The 13,498-nt window shown below is 40.1% G+C and overlaps 1 protein-coding gene across 1 annotated transcript in view; it reads left to right on the top strand.

The window, feature by feature from the left end:
* The window catches only part of htr2cl1 (5-hydroxytryptamine (serotonin) receptor 2C, G protein-coupled-like 1), a 145,421-nt gene that overhangs the window by 116,344 nt on the left and 15,579 nt on the right, over window positions 1-13,498 (top strand). The gene's annotated exons all lie outside the window — the stretch shown is intronic.

Here is a 13,498-nt window from a genome sequence, read left to right on the forward strand (position 1 = left end):
AGGTTAAATTGAATGGGGGAAATGGACTTCTCTCGTAGACAGCTTAGTTGTAACCCTTCCATTTGGAGGCTGTACTTTAGCCTGCCTAGCTCTTGCTGTGAGTCGGTGAGGTGCTTCATAATTGTGTCATTCTAGAGTCACACACAACTCTGTAATTGAAAAACATCTATGATAAAAAAAAAATATTACTTTAATCACTCTTTCTGTGAATTGTGAAAAATGTCTGTCAGAAAACTGTGAAAATGTACAGGTGAAAAACAATTTACTCCTTGTCAGGTGGTGCCCTGCCCTTCTACTTACATTTCTACTACAAACCTAAGTTCCAAAAATGCTTGAACAGTATGTGAAATGCAAATAAAAAACAGAAAGCAGTGATTAAGCCCGTTACGACAGTAAAAAGGTGTCTAATGTTCTTGAACCTTCAACTTCGTTGTTTTTTGTCTTTCTGAAATTGTTGCTTGCAACACACTCCAAAAAAGTTAAGACAAGGGCAATTTATTTTTAGGAATGTTGTGAAATGTTCAAAAGACATCTTATACAGGTAATGCAATCTTGTTTGCTTGTAAATGAGCATCCAGGAAAGGTCTGAACAAGTGGCCTGAGCAAGGCTGATGCTTTCCACACTGAGTGAGACTTTTGAATAATTCAACAATGTTCCTTAGCAAGAAGAACAAGAATTTTAGGTAGTTCACCCTCAACAGTGAATTGTATCATCATCAGGGAATCCAGAGAAATATCTGTGCGTAAAGGGCAAGGCTGAAAACCACAACTGAATGCCTGTGACCTTCGATCTCTTAGACAGCACTGCGTTAAAAACCAGCATGCTTCTGTGATGGATATCACCACACGGTTCAGGATACCTGACAAACAACTGGTAATAAACGCTATTCCTTGCTACATCCACAAATGCAAGTTAAAGCTCCAGGCTTAAGGACATCGCAGTCTCCAGGTCAAAGAAGCAAAGGACCATTACACATTGTTACCAGTGTCAAGTTCAAAAGCCAAGGTCAGTCATGGTATGGAGCTGTGTTAGTGCCCATGTCATGGGTAACTTGCACATCTCTTTACCCCTTACAGGTTTATTACACACTTCTATAACCAATTGACATTTAAGTCCCTGTAGTTACTAAATTATAAGCCTTGGTGTGTAATAAGCCTGGAATTTTTTGAGGCAACATTAATGTTAGAAGATATACACACATTTTGAAGCAACGTGCATTCCCTTCTAGATGACGTCTGTTTCCAGGAACGTCTGTGTTTATTCCAACATGACAATGCCAAGTGACATTTTGCAGGTGTTACAGCAGCATGGCTGCGTAATCAGAGAGTGCAGGTGCTCCCTCTAGACTCCCGTTGAAAACATGTGAAACATTATGAAGTGCAAAATGTCACCACAAAGGATCCATACAATTGTGCAGCTGAGGACTTTTATAACAAACAATGGCAAAATAATTAACGACTGTATCAGTTGATGTCTTCCCTAAATAAGTAAGAAGCTGGGAAAAGGAAAGATGATCTAACACAGTGAAGTTCCTGTTTTTGGAAGGTGTTGCAGGCATCAAATTTGGAATTAGCATATTTTTGCAGAAAAAAACTATTTCATATTGGTCAAACAGAATTTACTAATCACCACTTTCTCTTTTATTAGCATTTCCCATCGTTTTGAAGTTGAGGTTTGTTCTTTTACTATTCTGTATGACACAGTAAATGTTTTTTGTTCCTCTGTACAGGTTTTATTGTCTTATTGTTGGGCAAATTGTTCTGTGTGTCAGATAATTATGCTTATGAGCCCATTCTAACTGAAACATCTTAAGCCATGTCCACGGTCAGATCATCAGCCTTCCCCTGGGGATTTCAAACACTGAATTCCTGCAGTCCCCGCTCTCCTGGTCTTCGCCATTTCGCATTAATTCAAAATAATCCTCCTTTGCAATTTGCCACAAAAAAAAAAATAAAAAATCCAGTCAAAATAATTTAATCAGAACAGGTTCCACTATACAAATTGCAAATTGCAAAGCCCCCATGACTAATGAAATGGGTTATTTTAGACAAGATACTGTGAGCTCAGTTTGGAGACAAGACTGTGGGTGTCAAGACATGGCATGACTGCTTTGATTGCAGGCTATGAGGTCACAACCGACACCACTGGAATTTTTCAGTATAACTATCAATAGATCTGTGTGTGGGTCTGTGTGTGGTGTGTGTGGGGGGTGAGTATTAAAGGGCATTTTTATTTTATTTTCTTTATTTCCTTGGAATCCACGTACCAAAAACAGTCTAATTTATTTTTACATGACCATTTTCCAAACTCTCCTTGTCTCTTAGTAGTCAACAGGTTGTTTTTTTACTGTATCTGTAAGAATACAGTCTTAAATATGTAAATGGCAACATTCTGACAGGCTGCTCTGTATTGTCTCACTCACAAGGCAGTCCAGACTGAAACACTCTTTATAACTTCTTTATAACTATAATCTGTGGATGTTGTAGTCCCTTGTATTTAGGCATTTTAATGAGCTGGTGTATTTGAGATGAGGAACTTTGGTTGTTAGTGTGAGCGTAGAAAGTGGGAACACATTAAAAAAACATGGGGGAAGACTAAAGGTCTCATGTTAGAAAAATTAGAACTACTGCGTGGATGAAGTGGATTTTGACCCTAAAAAACTCAGTGTTCACACAGATGAAAAGTGACTGAATCAGGTCTTTCATGTGAGACCCTACGAAATAATGTCAAATGACCAAATCAGATCTCCTTCATACAAAAGCAGATCCTACAAAATAAATGTCATCTGACTGAATCTGATCCTTCACATGAAAGCAGGTCCTACAAAACAAGCGTCATCTGACAGAATCAGGACCCCACATGAAGGACCCTACGAGCAAATGTCAGGTGACCAAATTGGCCTGTTTCATACTCCAACTGTTTTCATGCTACAACTGAAATAGATGCTCACTTCACTTTCCCAAAAACTAAGGCACTAAAGGTGTTTGCTTTACCAATATCAAAAGTGGTTGAGTAAGAACCATAATAGGGTCAGACAAAGAAATGGAGGGAGAAGCAGAGTGACCAGCCATAGGAGGGACAACTAAAGTTCTGTTGGATGGAGGGCAAACTCCTTCACCCTACTGAACCCAAAGAGAGCAGGACAGATAAAGTACGGCAGGCTTAAGAAGGGGATATAGGTAAATGAGTTGTTTCATGTGGTATCACAAAAATGAATTCACATAAGCCTGTTTTTGCAGCATAACTGCCATAAATGGACTGTGTGAAAAGGGAAGTGAATGGTACCCTTATTCATTTCAAAAAAGTGGAGAAAGCTCACTGTTCCATGACATGGCCCCTTTAATGCAGATAGACAGAGATAGCTGAAAAATGTAAAATGTTCTTGTCACACTGTGTAACACACTGGTGAAGATAGACAGTACAATGGAGCAGCTTTATGTAATCCCCACTTCACAGTAGACAAGAGAGGGAAAACTGGCAAAGTTTGCATTACGTTTCATTACTTTTGTCTAGAAGTCTGTAGTAACATCGCCTGTGGCTGAAACTAAATTGTTCCCCTTTGTGGCCGTCTCGGGACAGCTGAGCTGTCTATCAAAGACTATCCCTGGCTCTTGTTATCCAGAGCGGGGCCGTCCCTGTCCATCTCGCCCCAGTCAAGGGTGTATGTTTTTGGGATGCTTCGCTGATCCTCCTCATCCGCATCCACTCAGAGTGAATAGTGCCGTCATCCTCTGTCGCCCTATTGATCACTGAAGATGTATTTACATTCAGTTAACCCAGCACAACTACATCCACTGTAGTTTAGTCCTACAAGATAAAGCAGGACGTGGATGCAGAAGAAGAGGTGCTTATTGATCTGTGTGCACAGCAGTGTAGCCCTTAAAGAGATATTGATCACTAGAGCACCATTCGGACTGTCAATGCAAACAGATCACCACAAGACTAAGAAGAGGAGACATTATCCGCACACTGATTAGCACACACACCTTCCTCTATAATGGATGTAATGAAGAACATGCACTTACACGCAAAACAGACACACAGAGACAGATGTAGAAGTTTAAAATGCAGTACTGTCCAAAAGTCCAGCCAAAATGGTCATTTTTACATAATACTAGTTTGGTTGCATTTTTTACCCTATAGATCAGTGGCTAGGCTAGCAGTCATTTGATGTATTTGTGTAATGCATGCTGGGTGCTGTAGTGAGAGAACACTGATGAATGAAAATATAAAAGCAACAAAAACTGTGAATTCTGTCAAACTGATGAGGCTGGGGGATACTATGCTACAGAATACTTCATAACACAACATATGACATAATAAACTCTAGTTTTAGGCTGAGATGGCTTTTAAGCCAGTATTATTAACTACAGGAATTTTTAGCTTCTTAAAATCAATATTGGTCACAACATTTTTAAATCACTCAGGCCTTAATGAACACACAGAGGGGCACTTATGCACAAAACAGACACGCAGACAGATGTAGAGGTTTTAAAAACGAATGCTATTTGTGCAGTAGCATGTATAACAGTATAATCAGCAGGGCACATGGCTACTAGGACGTGAATCATCTGCTGACTGGTCATTAAAATGAGCAGGCAGTTTGCGATGATCATGGCCAGCAAGCTGTCAGGGGAAAATATCATCTGCTGTTATGATCCTTCAGATTCACACACACACACACACACACACACACACACACACACACATACACACACACACACACACACACACACACACACACACAGACATGCAGTTTGTGCCTCTGACAGTCAACGATAGATTTTGTGCACCTACCCATTCTTTTTTCCGGCAGTGCTCACGAGCGTGTGCTTGAAAGGAAGCCGTAGAGCGCCTAAGTGTGACACGCGGCTAACTTTCTAGCGCCATGGCTGGGTGACCTTGGAGGTCGATCCAATCAACTTTATCACTGACAATCTGTGAGTGAGTATGTGTGTGTCGCGCTTCATTGTATCGTCTCTGCTAGTCTCAAATGAAAGTGGAAGCGGGTGGTAAATGACAAAGACTTATAGCCTGACTAAATTCATTTTTGTCTGGAATATATACAAAAGTGATGAGAGACTGCACGTGGGCAGAGTTCGTAAGAGCCATTTACACACACTGAATCAATGCCACTGATAGCAATCTAACAAACTAATGAGACAGCTCTGAGGTGCTAGGCCTGTAGTCTCACAGGGACAGATGTGATCTCGTAACAAGAACATCTTGGGACGACCATGAGAAATTCTGGGCTAACTGTGGAAGGGTGGAACTGTGAACTTTTTTGGGTGGTAAAAACTGAATGTGAAGTTTCTAAACCAATCCAATGCCTTGTTATGGCAGAGCTCAAAGTAGGAGGTGATGGTGTGTATGCCAATATTGCCCAGCGGTCAACGAGCCTGTCATTAGCCCGTGGATGTAACGTAAGTTAGCACGGCTGAGAAGTCCATCCAGTTAAGCATATAGATGTGTGTGCACAGAAAGCTTTACATGAGGTGAAAAGAAACAATACTCCATTAACACAACTGGCATTAAAGATAGTGTTTTGCTAGGTAACTTCTCTCGCTTGTGTTATGATTATTCTGAACATTAAAAAAGCACAGACTAGAGGAATTTGGCGACTGATTTTAGAGGGTTTGTACCCTTATTTGTGACAGATTTTGCAATCCAGAGCCAAAAGTTTAACAAGTTGTCCCCAGACTTGTATTCTCATTACCCCTTAAAATCTGAGGCTTGTTACATACTAAGGCTTATTATTCAGTAACTACAGGGCCTTCAATGCTAACTGGTTAAGCTACTCTTAGGTTATAGAAGTTTGTAATGAAAGTTTGGGCCCGTCGGCAGACTCTGGCCATTTAAGGGGTTCAAAGATCACTGTAGTGTATGGTCGCTTACAATGGACAATAAAGCACTTTAAAAGTACTTCAGCACCTGCCCATTGGCGTCTGTTCTAAATGTGTTTCAAGTGGCTGTCCCTTTACTGAGTACAGAGAAATGTGTTGAAATTATTGTCTAATCGACCGTAGGCTACAGATGCAGTGAACAGAGAATAGGTTGAAAAACTCTTCAGTATTCTTTTAATGTATATGCGGTTACTGTATTTGTAGGACGTCCGTAGTTATGCAGTGTCAGGGCATGAAGTCACAGGGCTCATATTTATTATATGTGTAAGTACATATGTATAATAATAATGTGTTCCATATGTATATTACACAGTCATATGCAAAAGAAACCATAGTGCACAAATATTTTCTGTTTTTGGATTTTTTTTTCATTCATATCATTAAAAAATGTGTTATACTGCATCCAAGAGAGATGTACATGGTCCCTACATTTAGTTTAGATTTGCAGATTCTCTAGACATACAACATTTACAGAGTGCAGCAAGAAATGGATCCACCGTAAGCCTAAAAATAAGGTAGCACGATATGCCCAGGAATGACTTAGGGCTCTAGGGGCTCTAAAGGTTAAACAATGAAGTGCATAGCTTTTGTGAAAAGCGTTTTACAAAGTCATTTGTCCCCTGCTTTTCTTTAGTTTTCCTATGAAATCATAACATTTGTGTCCAATAAAATGTCCAAAAACAAACACATACACATAATCCATCACTTACATGCCCTCTGCCGCTCATTCAAGCACGCACACACTATATAGATCTTCCCTGCAGTGAGCAATCCTCCAGCTTAAACCACTGCAGCCCTTTCAAGCATTCGCGTCACATCCTGCGTGGCTAATATGACACTTTTAGAGCTGATGCTGGAATGAAGAATTGATTACCAATGTTTCCACCAATGTTTTCAGTCATCAGTCTGAAATTAATTATACACTCTTGGCTGTATGCCCTGTGCTCAAAACATCTCCAAAAACACAGCTCTACAAAACACTTGTCTTCAGTTTCAATCAAAAACATGAATTAGTGAATTATTGCAAGGAACAAACATTACAAAATGACTGTGTTTACCATGCTTATGATATTTTTCAGTGAAAACAAGGAGTAGCTTCTTATACACACAAGACTGAGAGACTCATCAGGCAGGCTACTTTTCCTTACGCTTTGCCATGCCAGTGTGTAATCCAATTTTCCATCCATTCCTGACGTATCTGCCTTTGTGCTAAACAGTGCTTGAGAGTCTATTATAACCTAGCACAGCTGACTGCTAGAAAAAGCCCTCTTCTAAATATCAGACACCCCCATGGAAAAAATCATTTGGATCACGGAAAGCTGTTTTACGGGTGTCATGTGCATCAATGCATATGCCTGTTGTAACACTGAAATATCTCGGGTTCCTCTCTCTATCATACAGTGTGTCCCTATTCAGGGGCTGGATCCTTCGAAGGACGTGGTCTACAAGTGTCCTTTGAAGGCTGCTTAGAGCCGTGAAGGCTGAACCAAAATGAGACAGTCTGCTCTACGACACGTTTTCTGTTTGCGTCACAGTCCTGCTGTTCCCAACCTTACTGTTGCATCACCAAACGCAGCTCCTGTCAAGTTCTTTTAAAGTTCTTCAAAGCCAGAAACTTAGATTTTTTTTTTCATTTATTAGAGCTGGAGATGCTTCACTGCCGGCTCCTGACGATTTACTTTTGTATCATTCGCTATTCGCCTCAGTTTAAACCCAATACTTCTATTTAAAAGTGTCTCCTCAGCTGCCGTTCACTTCTCTGCTGATTACGCCATGTTCTTGAATCCTCATACGCAATGAACCTCGGGATATGTTGGCAGGCGAAGGATCCACCTGTTGGATTCTATGTTGCCATAGAAAAGAAGGACACATTTCTCGGCCAGCATGTGAAGGAGCCTTTGAAATGGGACAGCCTAATCGCACCACTGTGACGCAGTGGGCCTTCAAATGCAGCCTCCAAAGGATGCAGCCCCTGAACTGGGACACAGCTGCTATCTTTGCTGTTTGCATAAAGTAAACAAACTAAGCTAACAGACAATGCTAATGCTATGATAAAGACCAATTTTACCTTACATCTAACATCTAATGTCAACAAACAGTCTGAACCCTGTTAGTATTATTCTCTGATATTTGTTAGACAGTGTTAATTTTATTGTTTTTTTCCTGCTCATTACATAGCTCAGTTTATGTGGCAAGCATAACTTTAGGCCTGGGTGGACGATATATTACAAACATGTTGATGCCACATGTTTTGTATTTTTTGCGTATTTAAATGATAGAGATGTAAACAAAGTCATTCAGAATGGTTTGATGTGCAATACTACCACCTCTGTAAAGAAATCTGAGTCAATAAGTTTCTATACAATAACCTGTTTCACATCAAACCACTCTGAATGACTTTGTTTACATCACAGCAATTTAATAACTCAGAAATCTGGTGGCATTGGCTAGATTGCCAAGTTTCTTTGTGATAAAATTCAGAACTACTTTAAACTGAATCAGTTTACCCATCTGTGAAGCTTTATAGAATTCTGACTTGTTCAGTGTAGTGTTGCTTAAAGGCTGTATCCGCTCTTATTAGCAAATCAACATTAGCAATTAGCAAAGCAACATCATCAAATCAAATGAATCCCCAAACAATGGAAAGAGACATCTCTCTGACGAGTTTTTATACTCTGTGCAGAGAGCAAAGCATGTGCTACCACAGTGGGTGGCATCAACATTTAGAGGGTCACTGCTCACATATACGTATTGGAGGACCAACTGCCCTCTTTTAAACCACATATTGATGTGGGGCTACAGGTGCAGCAGATTTTTCTTGGGGGTAACCATGGGGTGACTTGCCAATAAGCAATTTTTCCAGATGCAATACGGGTACTATTGAAGAAATCACTCATACTAACAAAAGCACAGCCAGCATGCATGAGAATACAGGTCTGAGTAAATCTGGGGGGAGCTTGAGGTGCGGCTTGTGGGTACTGAGAATCATTTCTGGATTTGTTTTATGAATAGGGTATTCAAATAAGGCAAGTATGGTTTAGAATAAAAAAACAAAATATATATATATATAAAAAACATACAATCTAAAATATTGTGGAAATTGTTAAAATGGGGCAAAATATATTTGATATATTTTATATATATATATACACACACACAAATATATACATATGCACTAACCAGTGGTCAACCAATAACTTAGTGTGGACCTAATACACATAGATATTCCCTGGAGTAAAATATCCTCCAGTTATTTGTCTCTCTCATACCCACACAAAGCTGAGAAATTGTGCAGATCTGCTTATCCTCGGTCATTTTAGTCAGTTTCAACAATCATACACAAGTAAACAGGAGGGAACTGCCTCCTCTTGTACCTAATATTCAGCTCACAGCCTCATTTGGAGCCCTAGGCCACTACTAAGTGAAAGGGAGAGAGAAAAGACAACAGTGAGAGAGAGTAAAAGAGATGTAAATATCGGTGACTTAGCTGTTTTCAAATGAGTCAGCGTGAGTAAAGAGCCATGGGACTCCATGCTGCCAGAAAAGGGGTGAAAATGTTAAAGACTTCTTATGTACAGCATTTTTCATTTGAGAACATTGGTAAATGACCATGCTGAGTCATTGCTTTTAATGCACTGGCACTTTGTTGCAGTGCCAATGTCCCTGTCTTCTTGCTGGAATTTCCACTCTGACTTGATTAGTGATGGATGTTTTTAGGGGTGTGCCATTTATCCTGATGTTTATCCAATGAGCTATGGGCTGTGTTTAAAATGTGTTATGAGGGAGCTGAAAATAGAAATGTATTAAGTTATAAAAATTCACACCACAAAAAGCCTTGTACCATTGATTTACAGTTTATTTGGTGCTTATAGCCTTTTCCCTGGCCCCAAATTTAAAGGAATACTCCAGCATTTTCCAACCTAGTCTTCATCTATCTCATCTGTAGCATATGGTCAGTTAGCATTGACAGTAATTTGGATGTATTTCCCTGTATGTAGAAAATAACAGAAAACACATTGACTCAAAACATTATAATAGAAGTCAGTGGGCTGTTGCTACTTAAGAACAGAGAAATGCATTGAAATAATTGTCTACAGATGTAGCTGAAAGAGACAATGTTGGGTAATGCTAAAGTATTCTTTTTGTAATTGCTTGACTATGACACCATGCTGACTATTCCTCTGTCATCTTAAGGGCCATTCCATTACTGTATTAGCTCAAGTGAAGTGTATTAGATGACCCTTTCAAGAGGCAAAGGATCAAGTGAACATAAGTGTCAACTTTAGTGGCCAGAAATCATTGGGAATGGAATGATTTGAGCTGTTTATAAGCTATAGCAATAAACTACTTTAAAATGCTTTAGATTTCAATACCAAAACATTTAATTTGCTGGCCTTCAGGTTGCAAACTACTCCATCTTTTATACATACTGAATCACCTTCATCACTTTACTCTGCTAGCTTGCAAGTTAGCAAGCTAAATGCACAGCTAACAATGCCAATAATAATTCCAACACATTTATAGCCAAACAAACTATTCACAAAATGTATACATGTTATATTCAGATCTCTCAGAACATTTTGCATTGCAAAGTTTGAATGGCTGGCTGATTAGTACACTGAGGCTAACCTAGCTGAGGGCATCTAATGGTGTTTTTCCACCGGGCAGTACGGTACAGCACACTACGGTTACAAATCTGAACCCAGAAGAAGCTGAAGTTGAGTACCTGGGTCCAGTTCCCATCGCACAACAGAATCATAAACAGTAGGCAGAGGTCTCTTTACTTTGTGTGGTCATCTGACTCCAGTGACACCACACAATGATTCTGTAATAAGTGTGTTTTGGCCAATCAATGAGTGCGTTTACATACACTTAATAATCCGATAACTACAGAAAATCAGATTTTGTCAGTAATCCGATCAACACATTTACATACACTTGAGTAATCAGATAATAAGAAGATTCCGAGCCTACATGAGTCAGACAATAATCAGATTTCTGCTTTGCAACCAGCTAATAGACTTAATAATTAATAATAATAATTAATAAACGTAAACGTAATGTAAAACTCAAACTTCATGCAGCAGCTATTTTTTAAAATATCGCGCCACTTGTAAATATGAACATCATCTAGAAGACAAAGAATATTTAAATCCTTTATTTCGTCTTTAGTTTCAGCGCTGTTCCAAAAGTGTTTTGCTGGCTTATTTTGGTACCACAGTCTCTCAGGTTTCTCAGTTCTCACGCATGTGCAGACTGAGAAATCTGAAAGAAATCGGAGTACGAGTTTACATGCACAGAGAAATCTGATTACTGAGCTAAAATCCAGCTCTCTCTCTTAATTGGATTTCTAGATTGGAGTATGTTGTTTACATGACCATTTGAATAATTGGATAACTGCAGAAATCCGATTATGATCAGATTATTGTGTGCATGTAAACGCACTCAATGGCTGGCAACATTACCAGCTCTGGTTTGGCAAATAGAGTAATCAAATTCAGCACAGGTAATCAGGTATGGTACAGTTCACATGGCAGTGGAAATGATGATGAAATGAGTGGTCATGGATTTGTAATCATACTTTACTGCCCAGGAAACCAGTGCCATAATAGTACCCCTTTATAATTTTGTTGATTGCATGTAATATTCATACTTTTATTCACAACTAAATGTATGTTTTTTTTTTATTATTATTTTGCTAAAAATGTTTAGTCCAATTGACCAAAAGCTAAAATGTAAGGTGATGAATGTCATATGGTTTGATCAGTGAAGCATTTCTTTAGATTTGTTCAGAAGCATATGGACCTCAGAAAATACATCATTTCTGAAATGGACATTGTTGGGTTAATGACTGGAACACAAGCCAGTGTGCTGAGGATTTGAAACAAACTACACACCTCAGCGAGTCCTGCAAATGGTGGTTTTCTTCTGTCACCGATCAGTGGAGTTTGAAATCTGCCAACAGATTGTGTGTGTGCATCTATCGACCGTGTGCCAGAGACCAAAGCCACACTGAAGTTTCTGCCAAGCCTCACTAAAACAGAAAAAATCTGAATTCTCCCATCAGTAAGAGCCCCGTTAGCTCATTCTTGGCCCAGTTTATGACCACATGCAGTAACAAGTAAAGTGTAAAAAGAGTTAAATGGCCTTTTTCCTCAAGCTTTTTTTCACTGGGTCTTGTGTATAATGATTCTGTGCACTGTGCACAGCTTGTTATGGCACAGGCAGAGTTTAGAGAGAAGAGGCTTGCAGCTACTTCACATGACCAGCAGGGCTTAATCAATTACCTGTGTACATACAGAATCCCACTCACAGTCATGCTCCAATCATGTGTACGTCACTTCAGAGTGCAGCACTCATCCTACACACACACACACACACACACACACACACACACACACAAAGAAATCACACTTAATCCACACAATAATTTAAAAGATCATTATGATCTCATTCTCTCTCTCTCTCACTACCTCTTGCTGGTTCACTTTTAATCCACTCTTGTGTCTCCCTCTCAGCTTACTCTCTAGTTCTGTCTTTCCTCTCTCCTACTTCTCTCTATCGCTCCTCTCTAATTTTCTCTTTCTTTTTGCCATTCCCTTTAACTTTCACTGGTTCTTTCTCTCTATGTCTAGCTTTTTCTCTTTGTTTGTCTTTCTTTCTCTTTTCCTCTCTCCCCCACTCTTTCTCTCTTTATCCTTGCTGTTTCAGTCCTCTTTCTGCCTCCCCCTCTCTCTCTCCCTCTCCCCTCCCCCTGTCTGTCTGTCTGTCTCTTTCTCTCGCTCTTTCTCCCTCTTTTGTGTCTGTCTCTTTCTCTCTTTCTCTCTCTCTCCCTGTCTATCTCTCTCTCCCCCCTTGTCTGTCTGTCTCTTTCTCTCTCTCTCTTTCTTTCTGTCTCTCCCCCCTCTCTGTCTGTCTCTCTCTCTCTCCCTGTCTTTCTCTCTCTCCCTGTCTATCTCTATCTCTCTCTTTCTCTCTCTCCCCCCCTCCCCATCTATCTGTCTCTCTCTTTCTCTCTCTCTCCCCCTTGTCTGTCTGTCTCTTTCTTTCTCTCTCCCTCATCTATTTGTCTCTCTCTCTCTTTCTCTCTCTCCCCCTCCCTGTCTGTCTATCTCGTTCTCTCTCTCTCTCTCTCTCTCTCTCTCTCTCTCTCTCTCTCTCTCTCTCTCTCTCTCTCTATCTGTCTCTTTCTCTCTCTCTCTTTCTTTCTATCGCTCCTTATTTGACCCCTATAATCCATCCATGCCTTTGTGCTCTGGTGCGTCTTGTTTTTTTCCTTATTTTGGAGAACTGTAATCACGCGCAGCAGGGACCGTCCTGGAACACTGAAAAAAAAAAAAACATGAATGGAGGGATGAGAAACTGGATCAGGAAGAGACAATCCCTGTATCTCTCCCTCTCTCTCTCTCTCTCTCACTCTCTCACTCTCTTTCCGTCTGTCTCAAGAAACAGCCCACGCTAATGCGAGCGCTGGCATTGAGAGGGTTTGTCTCACTGACCTGGAGTCAGAGTTTTTGGGAACAAGCGGAGCTGCGCTCTACGCCTGAGTGCAGATCAGGACGATTATGCGTTGACTCTCAGAGGAAGAGTGCTG

The sequence above is a fragment of the Colossoma macropomum genome, unplaced genomic scaffold (genome assembly GCF_904425465.1).
Source record: "Colossoma macropomum unplaced genomic scaffold, Colossoma_macropomum, whole genome shotgun sequence".
Taxonomy (NCBI): domain Eukaryota; kingdom Metazoa; phylum Chordata; class Actinopteri; order Characiformes; family Serrasalmidae; genus Colossoma; species Colossoma macropomum.